Here is an 18,074-nt window from a genome sequence, read left to right on the forward strand (position 1 = left end):
CCGATAGTGCTGAGGTTGTAAAAATATTTTATATAAACTAATCATTCAATGAATTTATACAAGTTCTTTAAAATGTTTTCTCATCGTCAGATATTCATATTTTTATTATGACTTTCTCAAGTTTTCAGTGAATTAATTACTTATGTAAACTAACCCAACTATAAATAAACTAAACAGACTTTTATCAATACAATTTTGAATTTGAATTAGAGTAAATACCTATTAAAAACAAACTCATTACTAAGAACATCTTCTAGGACCATTGAGTCATAGTCTTAACTTTGAGACAGAGAGAGAGATAAAGAGAGAGAGATAAAGAGAGAGAGAGATAAAGAGAGAGGGCCATTAGAGGGCGAGAGAGGGCGCGCGCGCGCGAGCGAGAGAGAGAGAGAGAGAGAGAGAGAGAGAGAGAGAGAGAGAGAGAGAGAGAGAGAGAGAGAGAGAGAGAGAGAGAGAGAGAGAGAAAGACAGAGAGAGAGAGAGAGAGAAAGACAGAGAGAGAGAGAGAGACAGACAGACAGAGAGAGAGAGAGACAGAGAGAGAGACAGAGAGAGAGAGAGACAGAGAGAGAGAGAGAGAGAGAGAGAGAGAGAGAGACAGAGAGAGAGACAGAGAGAGAGAGACAGAGAGAGAGACAGAGAGAGACAGAGAGAGAGAGAGAGGACTCAAAAGCACCACCTGTGTAAATCTATCTTAAAGGAGTGGTGGTGGAAGGGGGGTCTCGAAACGACCGTGCCATTGTCTTCGTGTGTGTAATATATCCCAAAGGGTAGGATAGGTAGGGAAGAGAGATAGGAAGGCAGAGAAGGAAGAGTGGGAGGAATGGGGAGGCAGGAGCGCTGGAGGGTGAGGGAGAAGCATCTAGCACTTCACTTCCTCGTAAATTCCTCTCACAAGAGCCAATGATGCTAGTATTACAGAAAATATACAGATATATGGATAAATATTAACATATTTAAGTATTTTCCGGGAGTGAAACGGTTTCGAATGAGAGAGAGATCTATAGAGAGAGAAAGATAGACTAAGTGTCTAGACTAGACTAAGACTAAGTGTCCTTAGTGTCTACACTAAGGAAACAAACATAGGAATGTGCCTGAATGCCAACAGTGACTGCCCGGACAGGTACAAGAGGAGTGTTGTTAACGCTTATGTCGACCGTGTCCTCAGCTACAGCTCAGAATGGAAGCAAGTCGACGAAGAACTCTGTAGGGTAAGGCAGGTCCTAGTCAACAACGGCTTCTCCAATGGTTTCGTGGAAGACATCATGAGAAGGAAAGTGAAACGCCATGCAACCTCTGAAGAGACAACTAACACAACACCTATACCCCTTATTAGACTATTTTACAGGAACTTCTTTTCCACAGCCCATAAAACGGAGGAAAGTGTCCTGAAAGATATTGTCAGTAGAAACGTTATCCCTACAGACAAAAATCAGAAGATACAACTGACGATTTACTATAAAACCAGAAAAACGGCCAGCCTACTTATGAGAAACTCTCCAGACACAAAGCAGAACGCTTTAAAAGAGACCAACGTCGTCTATGCCTTCAAATGCCCTCTTGGGAACTGTAAGCCTAAAAAAAAACAGTATATAGGCAAGACAACAACATCTCTTTCCAGGCGTTTAACGATGCATAAGCAACAGAGCTCCATTCAGGAACATATAATCTCTTCCCACAAACAAACCATCACCAGAGAAATCTTAGCAAACAACACAGAAATCATCGATAGATACAGCGATAGCAGGCGGCTTGACGTCTGCGAGGTACTACACATCAAGAAGTCAACACCAGCAATCAACAGCCAATTAATGCACAACTATATTCTACCCACTTCAAGACTCCGCTCTAATATAGAAGCATCAAGAAATATGGACCAATAGGCTTTCTACTATTACTTCCATTCAAAATCCATTGTTTCGTGTTCTTTCTTGTGTTTGAATTTAATACCCATTCAATACGCATTGTTTCGTGTTCTGTCTTGTGTTGGAATTTAATACCCATTATTGAAAGTTCGTTTTTCACCTCATCCACCTTACCCAAATGTAGATATAAACCTCGAAGATGTGTAAGCTCTATTCAGTTTCAGTTGTGTGTTTATAAACCTAAGTCTTTGAAAATGTAATAAGTTTTACGAAACGCGCTCGTGTCGCGTCAGACTAGAAATAAAAATGAATTTTGGAGAATTGATCTTTGAATTACCATGAACAGTGAAGAGAAATGTAAGAAAGATAGAGAAAATTCGTGTTAGAATTATTAATCTTACTTTTTTGGTCATATTTAATAATATATATATATATATATATATATATATATATATATATATATATATATATATATATATATATATATATATATATATATATGTGTGTGTGTACTCACCTAGTTGTGTTTGCGGGGGTTGAGCTCTGGCTCTTTGGTCCCGCCTCTCAACCGTCAATCAACAGGTGTACAGATTCCTGAGCCTATCGGGCTCTATCATATCTACACTTGAAACTGTGTATGGAGTCAGCCTCCACCACATCACCCCCTAATGCATTCCATTTGTCAACCACTCTGACACTAAAAAAGATCTTTCTAATATCTCTGTGGCTCATTTGGGCACTCAGTTTCCACCTGTGTCCCCTTGTGCGTGTTCCCCTTGTGTTAAATAGACTGTCTTTATCTACCCTATCAATTCCCTTCAGAATCTTGAATGTTGTGATCATGTCCCCCCTAACTCTTCTGTCTTCCAGCGAAGTGAGGTTTAATTCCCGTAGTCTCTCCTCGTAGCTCATACCTCTCAGCTCAGGTACTAGTCTGGTGGCAAACCTTTGAACCTTTTCCAGTTTAGTCTTATCCTTGACTAGATATGGACTCCATGCTGGGGCTGCATACTCCAGGATTGGCCTGACATATGTGGTGTACAAAGTTCTGAATGATTCTTTACTCAAGTTCCTGAATGCCGTTCGTATGTTGGCCAGCCTGGCATATGCCGCTGATGTTATCCGCTTGATATGTGCTGCAGGAGACAGGTCTGGCGTGATGTCAACCCCCAAGTCTTTTTTCTTCTCTGACTCCTGAAGAATTTCCTCTCCCAGATGATACCTTGAATCTGGCCTTCTGCTCCCTACACCTATCTTCATTACATTACATTTGGTTGGGTTAAACTCTAACAACCATTTGTTCGACCATTCCTTCAGCTTGTCTAGGCCTTCTTGAAGCCTCAAACAATCCTCTTCTGTTTTAATCCTTCTCATAATTTTAGCATCGTCTGCAAACATTGAGAGAAATGAATCGATACCCTCTGGGAGATCATTTACAAATATCAGAAACCAAATAGGACCGAGTACAGAGCCCTGTGGGACTCCACTGGTGACTTCACGCCAATCGGAGGTCTCACCCCTCACCGTAACTCTCTGCTTCCTATTGCTTAGATACTCCCTTATCCACTGGAGCACCTTACCAGCTACACCTGCCTGTCTCTCCAGCTTATGTACCAGCCTCTAATGCGGTACTGTGTCCAAGGCTTTCCGACAATCCAAGAAAATGCAGTCCGCCCAGCCCTCTCTTTCTTGCTTAATCTTTGTCACCTGATCGTAGAATTCTATCAAGCCTGTAAGGCAAGATTTACCCTCCCTGAACCCATGTTGGCAATTTGTCACGAAGTCCCTTCTCTCCAGATGTGTTACCAGGTTTTTTCTCACGATCTTCTCCATCACCTTGCATGGTATACAAGTCAAGGACACTGGCCTGTAGTTAAGTGCCTCTTGCCTGTCGCCCTTTTTGTTAATTGGGACCACATTCGCCGTCTTCCATATTTCTGGTAGGTCTCCCGTCTCCAGTGACTTACTATACACTATGGAGAGTGGCAAGCAAAGTGCCTCTGCACACTCTTTCAGTATCCATGGTGAGATCCCATCTGGACCAACAGCCTTTCTAACATCCAGATCCAACAGGTGTCTCTTGACCTCCTCTCTCGTAATTTCGAACTCTTCCAAGGCCGCCTGGTTTACCTCCCTTTCTCCTAGCACAGTGACCTCACCTTGTTCTATTGTGAAGACCTCCTGGAACCTCTTGTTGAGTTCTTCACACACCCCTCTGTCATTCTCTGTATACCTGTCCTCGCCTGTTCGAAGTTTCAATACCTGTTCTTTCACTTTTGTTTTCCTTCTGATGTGACTGTGGAGTAGCTTTGGTTCGGTCTTGGCTTTGTTTGCTATATCATTTTCAAAACTTTTCTCTGCTTCTCTTCTCACCCTGACGTACTCATTCCTGGTTCTCTGGTATCTCTCTCTGCTTTCTGGTGTTCTGCTATTCAGGAAGTTCCTCCACGCCCTTTTGTTCAGTTTCTTTGCTTCCATACATGCCCTATTATACCATGGATTCTTCTGTTGCTTCTCGGATTTTTCCCTTTGGGCCGGGATGAACCTGTTTACTGCCTCCTGACACTTTTGGGTAACATAGTCCATCATACCCTGTACGGACTTATCTCTGAGGTCTGTGTCCCAAGGTATATCACTTAGGAAACTTCTCATCTGTTCATAATTTCCCTTTCGGTATGCCAGCCTTTTGATTCCTAGTTCTTTTTTGGGGGAGATAAGTTCTAGCTCTACCAGGTACTCAAAGTTCAATACACTGTGGTCACTCATTCCCAAGGGCACTTCCATCTTAACTTCTCTTATATCCCACTCATTTAGGGTAAATATCAAATCAAGCATTGCTGGTTCATCTTCTCCTCTCATTCTTGTTGGTTCTGTGATGTGCTGGCTTAAAAAGTTTCTTGTTGCCACGTCCAGCAGCTTAGCCCTCCATGTTTCTGGTCCTCCATGCGGGTCTCTGTTCTTCCAATCTATCTTCCCATGGTTGAAGTCTCCCATAATTAGTAGTCCAGATCCATTCCTGCTAGCAACAGAAGCTGCTCTTTCTATTATGTTACTGTTTCTTTCTATTATGTGCGTGTGTGTGTGTGTGTGTCTCATTGAATATGACTGCATATTCTGTATTTACTATCTTCTGATTTAGGGCTTCTATCCCTCTATTATTCTTTCATCAGGGTTTAGTTGACAGAGGAGTTCTCCAAAACTCATGTTCGTTTTTAAAGGTGAAGAAAAAAGTGAATTACTGTAGAATGTATTACACTTATTATATAATTGCACAACGTTTCGAACCTACATGGCTCATTCTCAAGTGATAAGAAATTACAGATCTCGTTAGATTTATACCAGTACGGGGTCAGGTGAGAAAACAAGTAGAATAAAGGAAAAGGCAAGGGGACAAATAGGTGATAAATAGGGGATAATAGGAGATGAAGCCCATACAAAGATTAATCGGGTGTAATAGGCCTATTATGTTGAGCAGTGTCTTCTGTGTTGGCATCATTATGTTCCAATCTTGTCCTTACTCTCATGGTGGGTAGAGTAAATAGTTCCGTGATTTGGGTGTTCATGGTAGGTTGTTCTATTCTTATGTGGATTGCTACAAGAATTTATAATCTTCTTACATTTTGGGTTTTGTCTATTATACAAGTGTTTTTATTCAGTATTTCTCTTGTTAAGGTGATATCATGGGCTTGTCTCATGTGATTCCTGGGGGCACCGGATTGAAGATGACAGGTCAAACGCCTCGTCAGCTTGGTCGACGTCATACCTATGTACCTAGATTGAAGGTTACATCCTTCGTGGGGGCAAGTGTATATGTATACAACGCTTGACTGCTGTAAATGGTTCTCCGTCGGATTCGCATTCAAAATAGACACAGACAACAGGATGACCTGGACAAACTGGAGGAATGGTCTAGAAAATGACTGCTAAAGTTCAACTCAAGAAAGTGTAAGGTAATGAAATTAGGCGAAGGGAGCAGGAGGCTGAACACAAGGTATCATCTGGGAGGGGAAATCCTGCAAGAGTCAAATAGAAAGAAAGATCTGGGGGTTAATATCACACCGAACCTGTCCCCAGAGGCCCACACCAAAAGGATGTCATTAGCGGCATATGCTAGACTGGCCAACATAAGAACTGCCTTTAGAAACTTGTGTAAGGAATCTTTCAGAACCCTGTATACCACTTATGTAAGACCAATCCTGGCGTATGCAGCTCCAGCCTGGAGTCCATACCTAGTTAAACACAAGACAAAGTTAGAGAAGATTCACCAGGCTCGTCCCGGAACTGAGAGGGATGAGTTACGAGGAAAGGCTAAAGGAGCTGAACCTCACATCCTTGGAAAACAGAAGAGTAATGGGAGACATGATAACCACCTACAAAATTCTCAGGGGAATTGACAGGGTGGACAAAGACAAATGCTTCAGCACGGGTGGGACACGAACAAGGGGACACAGGTGGAAACTTAGTACCCAGATGAGCCACAAACACGTTAGAAAGAATTTTTTCAGTGTCAGACTAGTTAATAGATGGAATGCACTAGGAAGTGATGTGGTGGAGGCTGACTCCATACACAGTTTCAAATGTAGATATGATAGAGCCCAATAGGCTCATAAATCTGTACACCTGTTGAGTGACACATGAGAGGCGGGACCAAAGAGCCAAAGCTCAACCCCCGCAAGCACAATTAGGGTAGTACAACTAGGTGAGTACACACACACACACACACACACACAGTCAGTCAGTTCAGTGACAAAAGCGCAGAGGCTTGCCACTAGGATAGTTCCAGAACTAAGAGGCATGAGTTACGAGGAAAGGCTGCGTGACATGCACCTCACGACACTGGAAGATAGAAGAGTAAGGGGAGACATGATCACTACCTACAAAATTCTCAGAGGAATTGACAGGGTAGAATAGGATAAATTGTTCAACATGGGTGATATGCGAACAAGGGGACACATGTGGAAACTGAGTACCCAAATGAGCCACAGCCCAGCAAACACAAATCATCTACACAACGTTCGCCTATCTCTTGCCATAGGTGTGGGAATGATTTGCATTGAGAATGGTGCAGGAGAGCCTTTGAGAAACTTTTACTCAAAAAATCCAAACACAAAGGTTTAATTATAAATTGTTTTTCTACAATTATTTTCTTCCAAATGTAAAACAAATAGTTTTTACATGTTTAAATATAAAATTTATGGTGTTTTTTTGTAAAATTCATTAATAAATTGTGAATGATATATATTGGCTGAGTGAAACCTTTATAATCCATTTAGTTATAATTTGAACAGAAAAAAGTATTTTTCCAAATTTTCTAAAAATTGCTCTTTTTAACACAATTTGACTCCTTATACATTCCACTAAACACTATATCATGTTTAAATATATAATTTATGTATTATTCTCTAAAATAATTTATATAAATTATATAAGTTGCTGGAAAGTGGTGTTAAGGATTTTGAAAACATTTTGTTGTGTTAATATGTTCTTATTAACTATGTCTCAAGTTCACAGTTTATCAAACAAGAATATTAACATTCGTCAACTCTTAAAATCTTATATGTTATCTTGCTGGTGCAAAAAAGGGTGAATCTTTAGGAACAGCTATAGTATCTATATATCACAAATGGTGTTTTCCCTAACTCAATGTAGGGTTTATTATTCTACACATATTTCTAATGACTCTTAGATGTTTACATTCTCTGAAGTATAATTGTGAAGGCTGTGTCCATCACTCTCAACACAGATTCTTAAACTCGTCTCTGCAGGTTCAACTATATAATTAGTTTCCATTTTGAATTTCCATGGACATTTGTATCCAAAATGAAACCAATGTGGTTTCCTTCAGCGCCTTCAGCCAGCACATTTGCTCATTCATTTCCACAGATTCCAACAAGGTAGGGGATTTACAGAAATTTGTATATTCATATTGTTATATATTAAAAATATGAATGCAGTTCAATATGATAAGACAAATACATGAGTTTATGATAAATTCGTTTTCTGTGATATACCATTGATATGCTCTTTTTTTCTTTAAACGGCAGACTAAACTAAAGTGCTCACATCAACAGATTTGATGTATAAATGGTCAACGCTCAACAGAGTTAGTATAAATGTATTAGTATAAATCTTACTTGTCTCATTGTTAATTCACATTCAATGTCAACTTGTGGTTTTGATGTGGCACGTTTGGCCAAGACACCCCACCCCATTATGCACCCCATACCCATCTTGTGGGCGGTTGTGGAAAGGGTTACAGAGGCACATAATGGGCTCAGGGACTGAACCCCACAATTCATTTAGCTAAGCAAGTTACAATCTTGATGAGCTAGTTACAAAATTCAATATAAGTCATCACATCAACAATGGGTTCGAGATCGACCTCAAGTACAGGTTCTAAATTAAGCAACTGACATATGTGGAGAGCTAGTATCAAAATTTATATGTTTGTCCTGCACACCGTCCCCCATCCAGTGGGCAGCGGTGGATAGGTTACAATCACTTAGTTGTTATCTACAGTTAGCAAACTGGGGATATTTGGCTAAAATTTCTGGTAGCAGATCATTTTGAATGAAATATTGACACATCGCTGGAACATTGGTTATAGAATTGTCTCTAAATTCATGTATCTTTTCGCACTCCATCACATAGTGACGGAGGGTGTGCGAATAATTTTGTTGACACAGTTTACATTTGGTCAGGTCTACATCAGCAGATAATGAGAATTCCCAGAGATACTTGTAACCGAGTCTAAGCCGAGCAGTAGTAACATCTAGAAGTCTGCTGATTTTATTGGATGATCCATAGATGTGTGGCTCCTCTTGTATGATATGTATGATAGATGGAATTACTAGTTCCAGTTTCTAGGCAGGCGATGAGTACTCACAATAACCTTAATTAAGCGTCAAAACAAAAATGTGTATACTCTTTTTACTCTCCTGACCTTAGTTCTCGAGCTATGTATTTCATTTTGGTACCAACGTGTTCGCAATAACATTCTCTAGAAGAAAATCAGCAAAAACGGTCACCAAAAGTTATATGAATACCAGCACCCAATAAATACCTACGTAGATGACTCGCCGTGAGTGCCCAAGAGCAACAAAATGTTTTTACTCTTGGGATTGTTATCACTTCCACACTTGTCCTACAGCGTTAATTTTGGTATCAATGTACTCGCAATGAAATTCCCAACACGGTGATATGAATATAAACGTAGAATAATGGTCGCTGCCCACCCGCAAGAGTGTGGGAAGTGGCGGAACTGTTACCCAGTATTGGTGACAAGACGACACATGGGCGATACAGTGCTTTGAAAGTTTATAATTATATCACTGTCCTGACATTATTATTGTATGTACGTCATTCATTTTTGTGCCAATGTTTTCGCAATAGAATGTTCTATGAGCCCGTAGGTAAAAAAGAGCAACAAAGCGTAAGATAGAATAGCACCATATATAAAACAACGCTGGTACATATCAGTGAGCGTCAAACACACACGAAATGTGTGTGTTTGATGGTGGTCAAACGATGTTTGATGTGTTTGATCAGGTGATGTCCTGATCCGCATAATTAAAGTATGAATTATGTTGAGAAAAAATAAGAAAAAAGGGAAAAAACAGGGGTGGGAGAAACATGACAGAAAAAGAGTAAAAATACAATTTGGTCAACAAAACAGCATTGTTTAAAATAAAAGATATGGATTTACATTTTGGGGGTTAGGTTGGTAGGTTACATTGAGTTAATTAGGTAGTACTTAGTGTTTATCTGTTATAGATAGGAGCTGCCTGGTATGGGCCAATAGGCCTTCTGCAGTTACCTTTGTTTTTATGTTTTTGCCCTGTAACCTAAATGGTTAGAGAGGCACATATATGGGCTTAGGGACTGAACCCCACACTACATTTAGCTAAGCTTGTTACAATCTTGATGATATAGTTACAAAATTCAATATAAGTCATCACATCAACAATGGGTTCGAGATCGACCTCAAGTACAGGTTCTAAATTAAGCAACTGACATATGTGGAGAGCTAGTATCAAAATTTATATGTTTGTCCTGCACACCGTCCCCCATCCAGTGGGCAGCGGTGGATAGGTTACAATCACTTAGTTGTTATCTACAGTTAGCAAACTGGGGATATTTGGCTAAAATTTCTGGTAGCAGATCATTTTGAATGAAATATTGACACATCGCTGGAACATTGGTTATAGAATTGTCTCTAAATTCATGTATCTTTTCGCACTCCATCACATAGTGACGGAGGGTGTGCGAATAATTTTGTTGACACAGTTTACATTTGGTCAGGTCTACATCAGCAGATAATGAGAATTCCCAGAGATACTTGTAACCGAGTCTAAGCCGAGCAGTAGTAACATCTAGAAGTCTGCTGATTTTATTGGATGATCCATAGATGTGTGGCTCCTCTTGTATGATATGTATGATAGATGGAATTACTAGTTCCAGTTTCTAGGCAGGCGATGAGTACTCACAATAACCTTAATTAAGCGTCAAAACAAAAATGTGTATACTCTTTTTACTCTCCTGACCTTAGTTCTCGAGCTATGTATTTCATTTTGGTACCAACGTGTTCGCAATAACATTCTCTAGAAGAAAATCAGCAAAAACGGTCACCAAAAGTTATATGAATACCAGCACCCAATAAATACCTACGTAGATGACTCGCCGTGAGTGCCCAAGAGCAACAAAATGTTTTTACTCTTGGGATTGTTATCACTTCCACACTTGTCCTACAGCGTTAATTTTGGTATCAATGTACTCGCAATGAAATTCCCAACACGGTGATATGAATATAAACGTAGAATAATGGTCGCTGCCCACCCGCAAGAGTGTGGGAAGTGGCGGAACTGTTACCCAGTATTGGTGACAAGACGACACATGGGCGATACAGTGCTTTGAAAGTTTATAATTATATCACTGTCCTGACATTATTATTGTATGTACGTCATTCATTTTTGTGCCAATGTTTTCGCAATAGAATGTTCTATGAGCCCGTAGGTAAAAAAGAGCAACAAAGCGTAAGATAGAATAGCACCATATATAAAACAACGCTGGTACATATCAGTGAGCGTCAAACACACACGAAATGTGTGTGTTTGATGGTGGTCAAACGATGTTTGATGTGTTTGATCAGGTGATGTCCTGATCCGCATAATTAAAGTATGAATTATGTTGAGAAAAAATAAGAAAAAAGGGAAAAAACAGGGGTGGGAGAAACATGACAGAAAAAGAGTAAAAATACAATTTGGTCAACAAAACAGCATTGTTTAAAATAAAAGATATGGATTGACATTTTGGGGGTTAGGTTGGTAGGTTACATTGAGTTAATTAGGTAGTACTTAGTGTTTATCTGTTATAGATAGGAGCTGCCTGGTATGGGCCAATAGGCCTTCTGCAGTTACCTTTGTTTTTATGTTTTTGCCCTGTAACCTAAATGGTTAGAGAGGCACATATATGGGCTTAGGGACTGAACCCCACACTACATTTAGCTAAGCTTGTTACAATCTTGATGATATAGTTACAAAATTCAATATAAGTCATCACATCAACAATGGGTTCGAGATCGACCTCAAGTACAGGTTCTAAATTAAGCAACTGACATATGTGGAGAGCTAGTATCAAAATTTATATGTTTGTCCTGCACACCGTCCCCCATCCAGTGGGCAGCGGTGGATAGGTTACAATCACTTAGTTGTTATCTACAGTTAGCAAACTGGGGATATTTGGCTAAAATTTCTGGTAGCAGATCATTTTGAATGAAATATTGACACATCGCTGGAACATTGGTTATAGAATTGTCTCTAAATTCATGTATCTTTTCGCACTCCATCACATAGTGACGGAGGGTGTGCGAATAATTTTGTTGACACAGTTTACATTTGGTCAGGTCTACATCAGCAGATAATGAGAATTCCCAGAGATACTTGTAACCGAGTCTAAGCCGAGCAGTAGTAACATCTAGAAGTCTGCTGATTTTATTGGATGATCCATAGATGTGTGGCTCCTCTTGTATGATATGTATGATAGATGGAATTACTAGTTCCAGTTTCTAGGCAGGCGATGAGTACTCACAATAACCTTAATTAAGCGTCAAAACAAAAATGTGTATACTCTTTTTACTCTCCTGACCTTAGTTCTCGAGCTATGTATTTCATTTTGGTACCAACGTGTTCGCAATAACATTCTCTAGAAGAAAATCAGCAAAAACGGTCACCAAAAGTTATATGAATACCAGCACCCAATAAATACCTACGTAGATGACTCGCCGTGAGTGCCCAAGAGCAACAAAATGTTTTTACTCTTGGGATTGTTATCACTTCCACACTTGTCCTACAGCGTTAATTTTGGTATCAATGTACTCGCAATGAAATTCCCAACACGGTGATATGAATATAAACGTAGAATAATGGTCGCTGCCCACCCGCAAGAGTGTGGGAAGTGGCGGAACTGTTACCCAGTATTGGTGACAAGACGACACATGGGCGATACAGTGCTTTGAAAGTTTATAATTATATCACTGTCCTGACATTATTATTGTATGTACGTCATTCATTTTTGTGCCAATGTTTTCGCAATAGAATGTTCTATGAGCCCGTAGGTAAAAAAGAGCAACAAAGCGTAAGATAGAATAGCACCATATATAAAACAACGCTGGTACATATCAGTGAGCGTCAAACACACACGAAATGTGTGTGTTTGATGGTGGTCAAACGATGTTTGATGTGTTTGATCAGGTGATGTCCTGATCCGCATAATTAAAGTATGAATTATGTTGAGAAAAAATAAGAAAAAAGGGAAAAAACAGGGGTGGGAGAAACATGACAGAAAAAGAGTAAAAATACAATTTGGTCAACAAAACAGCATTGTTTAAAATAAAAGATATGGATTGACATTTTGGGGGTTAGGTTGGTAGGTTACATTGAGTTAATTAGGTAGTACTTAGTGTTTATCTGTTATAGATAGGAGCTGCCTGGTATGGGCCAATAGGCCTTCTGCAGTTACCTTTGTTTTTATGTTTTTGCCATGTAACCTAAATGGTTAGAGAGGCACATATATGGGCTTAGGGACTGAACCCCACACTACATTTAGCTAAGCTTGTTACAATCTTGATGATATAGTTACAAAATTCAATATAAGTCATCACATCAACAATGGGTTCGAGATCGACCTCAAGTACAGGTTCTAAATTAAGCAACTGACATATGTGGAGAGCTAGTATCAAAATTTATATGTTTGTCCTGCACACCGTCCCCCATCCAGTGGGCAGCGGTGGATAGGTTACAATCACTTAGTTGTTATCTACAGTTAGCAAACTGGGGATATTTGGCTAAAATTTCTGGTAGCAGATCATTTTGAATGAAATATTGACACATCATTTAGGTATTGTATGCACTAGCTCTATCTATAAATCCAACATTATGTTTGTAAATCAACTATGTATGTATGAAAAAAAATGACTAATACGTTCGGCGAATGACTTTGACTTCAACTTCACTTTGACTTCGTTCATGTCATCGTATTTTCCGTAATATATAAAGGTTATGACAATGCAATTATATTATTGTGTGCAAATAAGTTTGAAATTTCATGTACCCTAAAAATATTAAAATAAAGAATAAGAATAATTAAATAATTGTTGTAGTAAATTGTCACACGTTCATCATACGCAAACGAACACACAGTTTGGAGCGTCAGTACAAGACCGCCGCCATTTTAAAACACGGCTTCGAATGTAAGTAATGTTTTTCTCGTACTAACACTGTGTTATACAATAGATTTGGTCTTGAATTCACAAATTTAGTTGTTACATCTGACAGAGTATGTTAGACGGTGTAATGCTGGTCCATGTTAACGTATTTGTGGGCTTGGTTGGTTTAAATGTGGAGGCGAGGCCTGGCTGTGCTAGTGTGTATGTGGAGGCGAGGCATGTACAACACTCCCCAATAGGAAGAGAACCCACTGGGTTCTAGGCTAGGTTAGGCTTATCTGTAATAATTGAATTAAGCCTAGCAAAGCCTAGAACCTAGTTCAGTAATTTAAAAAATGTTGTAACTTGAAAAATGCCATTCAATACATTACACAATTTAAATATTTTCAGGCAATCAACACAACCCTCATGTTGGCTAACCCTCTCTCATGTTGGTCAATAATTTAATTATTTTTTTATGGAGTAATCTTTGCTGTTGAAATGTAGTCTTTTTGAGACTACATTTCAAATGTAGTGTGTGTGGAGGCGTGTATGTTAGGTATTACCTAATATACACGGTGTAATATATCTATCTGTGTGAAATAGATTAAATCCATTTATTTGATATTCAGCTAATAGTTCTGTATTTTCTACATTCATCCATGTTTTGGTAAGTGCAATAATATGTATTGTTTCATTGCAGATTAGAGATTCAAGATAGTTCTAGATTTCCGAAGTACTGAAACGCGCGCCATACAGGCTTGGTGGATCTAGGTGCAAGGTAAAATTATTTACATTTACTTTTGTATTTATGTTTTGTATTTATATGCATATATGCATTTATATGCATTATTCTATAGAATAATAGATCTCGTAATAATTTTGCAAAAATAGTGGCATTTACTATTTTTAAAAGATTATTAAAAAATTTACTGATATGGTGCATTCGGAAGGGCGAAGAGGGAGAACGGCCTGTTGACATAGCTCGGGTGCAGGGGGGGGGGGTTGTGTAAAAGCCTGGTTTGTGCCTCGGAGAGGCTATGGGATCCAGTAAGTTCAGTAGAACTTCGGTTTCAACCCTTTTACCCTGTTGTAGCTCAGTCGATTAAGGCAGTGTCTGGGATGCTCCCGGACGCAGGTTCGAATCCTCGTCACGGCCCTTGTGGATTTGTTCATTTGATGCATCACGTTATTGTGATCTGTGTGTGTAATTCTTCACTTGCTACAGCAACAGGAATGTGTGTGTATGTATTTGTGTTGTTGAATATGACCGAAAGTGTAAGATTAATGATTCTAACACAAATCGTCTGAATATTTGTTTTTCTTCACTGTCGAGAGTAGTTAAAAAAATTTACTCGAGTTTATTTTCACACTTTATTTATGGTCCTTAAGTCCCTCTCCTTAATGCTGCTGCTGTTTCTCGCATCTTTGCATCGCTTGTATGTTTGGGGGTTTGGCCTCTTGCTATATATTGATTCCATTTGTGTGTGTTTGGGTCTCAGGCCCTCTCGCAATTTCTGTTGAACAAACCCCTTTTCCTAGTTCTGCATCTCTCCTTTGGTACAAATTTTGTTGTGCTTTTATCATATATTTCACAAAACTTGACATACATTTCATTTACTTCATGTCCTATCAGCAAGTGTTTGTCAAATTCTTTAAGGAAAGTTTATCATCCTGATTGCAGATCTCTAGCGATATTATGTCAACTTCTTGTGGATTCGCAATCATTATTTAATTTACCTTTAGGTGTTCTTTCACCAGCACAGCAACACTGTACCTCTCCCAACCAGTTTAAGATAAAAACTAAGTACTAACTAATTAACTCAATGTAACCTACCTTACCCCCAAAATGACAACCCATGTCTTCTATTTTAAACAATGCTGTTTTGTTGACCAAATTGTATTTTTGTTTTTTTCTGCAATGTTTCCCCCCCCCCACCACTCTACCACCACATTGAGTTTAGTAGCTCTGTGCACGTCAGGTGCTGTTTAATATACAGACCTACTCCTCCATTTGACCTAGTTTCTCTATCACATCTATATCACTTTGTGCTTTAGCCCTGGTGGAGCTTGGTCCACCAGGCTGTTGTTTGGAGTGGCCCGCAGATCCACATACAGTCTGCATATGATATACAGTCTGTTGATCAATTAAACTACAGTAGTTAGTTTTTATCATCCGAATGCACCAATATGTGTTCATTCTTCCCAGATGAAGGAACTAGGTAATATTCATCATCTGAATGCACCATCTGATGCTTTAACACACTCATGATACACGAGAGGTTTAAAAAACTTTTAAAACTTTTAAAACTTTTTGACCTATGTATTTAAAAGCAATTCTAAAGTTAAAAAGTGTAGCATAGGCCCCTCGCAGAATGTTCTTAATATGATCCTCAGGTTATAGTTTTCTATCTAAAACCACCCCTAGATCTCTTTCTTGATCAGAATTCTTTATAGATCTCAGTGGCTCGATCATAGAAACTGCTCTAAATCCTTGTTGGCCTGGATTGTGGAGGTCATTGGTCTCTATAAAACTAGTAATCTGACTCCTGATCACTCTCAAATAATTTTATTATGTGGGATGTTAGTGCAACTGGTCTATAATTCTTTGCCAATGCTTGTGTTGTGTTGTGTTGTTTTGGTAGTGATGTGCAATGTGTTGTTTTGGTAGTGATTCGTCCAGTTCTGGTAGTAGTGCGGTTGTTGTGTAGTGTAGTACTTGTGTGCTTGTTAATGACTTGTATTCCAGTCTTGTGGGTATCTCCTTTCCCCTACGGGCCAACTGCTTTGTTCTTACCTAGCATTTTGCTTTGTTTGGGTATGAATGTTTGTGTGCCGTATATTTTGCAAAATTTGCCATATATCTCATTATTTACTCCTTTGCCTAGCAACAAGTCTGTCTAATTATACTCATTAACTGTTTTTCAAAGTTCCCCATAGTGTCCTTTATTGAAATCGAGTTCATGAACCGTTTCAATGTTCTTATTTTCTTCTAGATTATATCTTAAAGTATATTTAAATGTTATTGTTATTATTGTTATTAAATGTTATTGTGACATTGCATTGCAATTGAGCTATGTTGTTTACCATACCGTTCATTTCGTGAGTATAAGTATAGATGCCACACTTGTGACAGGTAAAACCATGCCTTTTTTGAAAAACAGCACCGTCTGTTGCACGTAAGAGCAACCCACACTATATTATGTTGCGATATTATTTCAATATTTCCGATTGTATTGATAATTTGAATTTTCATAGATTTCAATTTATTTTCATTTCGATTTAATAATTTTGTGTGACATTGCATTGAAATTGAGCTGTGTTGTTTACCATACTGTTCATTTCATGAGTATAGTTTATTTTTTTATTTTTTTCATTTCATTTTTTTAGCTGTTCTTATTTTTCAGTGATGGGAATATCAGATCATTTGATGTTCCCAATTTTCTGATGGAAGCATCAGACCATTATAGAATGCATCGGATGAGGTAGTTTGGAATGGTGGGGAGGACGAGAGGGGGGTATGGTGGGGAAGACGAGGGGACAGAGGAGAGGGTAATGGTGGGGAGGACGAGGGGACTGGGGAGTTGGGGATGGTGGGGACAGGGGAATGCTGGGGAGGACAAAGGGACAGGTGAATGGGAGATGGTGGGGGAGGAAGAAGGACAGGGGAGGGGAAAATGGTAAGGAGGACGATGGGACAGGGAAGTGGGAATAGTGGGGATGATGTGGGGACAGGGAAGTGGGAAGGACGAGAGGACTGTGGAATGGGGAATAGCAAAGTGAATTATAATTATATATATTAATTAATTCTTATAAATTTCCAGAAGCCTGTATCAACACCCACACTAATGCAACTGAAAGAGATGTTGAGACAAGTATTGCTGATATGTTGAAGAACGCCGCAAACAAACTCGGTGGAAACAGATACAAGGTAAAGTTTGCCAATTTGCTGTAGTCTAATTCAATTTCTTTTTAGTAATCTTCGAGAACATTTATGCTATGAATAAGATAAAATAATGTAACTGATTTTGATTTATTTACTATTTATTATTTATTTACCGTTATTAGTATAATAGATCTCGTAATAATTTTGCAAAAATAATGGCATTTACTATTTTAAAAAGCTCGGGTGCAGGGGGGGGGGGTTATGTAAAAGCCTGGTTTGTGCCTCGGAGAGGCTATGGGATCCAGTAAGATCGTCCTTCCTTTCCTCCCTAGAATCTGGATGTAGCAGGTGCTCAATTGTCAAAAGTGAAAAATTGGTTTTGTCTTCCGAATGCACCATTTGTGTAAATTTGCTAATAATCTTTTAAAAATAGTAAATGCCATTATTTTTGCAAAATTATTACGAGATCTATTATACTAATAACGGTTTGATAAAATACAGTAGACTGCCTACTGGATAATAGTTCCAGTCCACCTGTAGACAGGGATCTCACATCAGCTTGTATATTATACAAGGATAAGATTTGATTTACTTTTGTATTTATATGCATATATGCATTTAT

This window comes from Procambarus clarkii, chromosome 61, assembly GCF_040958095.1.
Source record: "Procambarus clarkii isolate CNS0578487 chromosome 61, FALCON_Pclarkii_2.0, whole genome shotgun sequence".
Taxonomy (NCBI): Eukaryota; Metazoa; Arthropoda; class Malacostraca; order Decapoda; family Cambaridae; genus Procambarus; species Procambarus clarkii.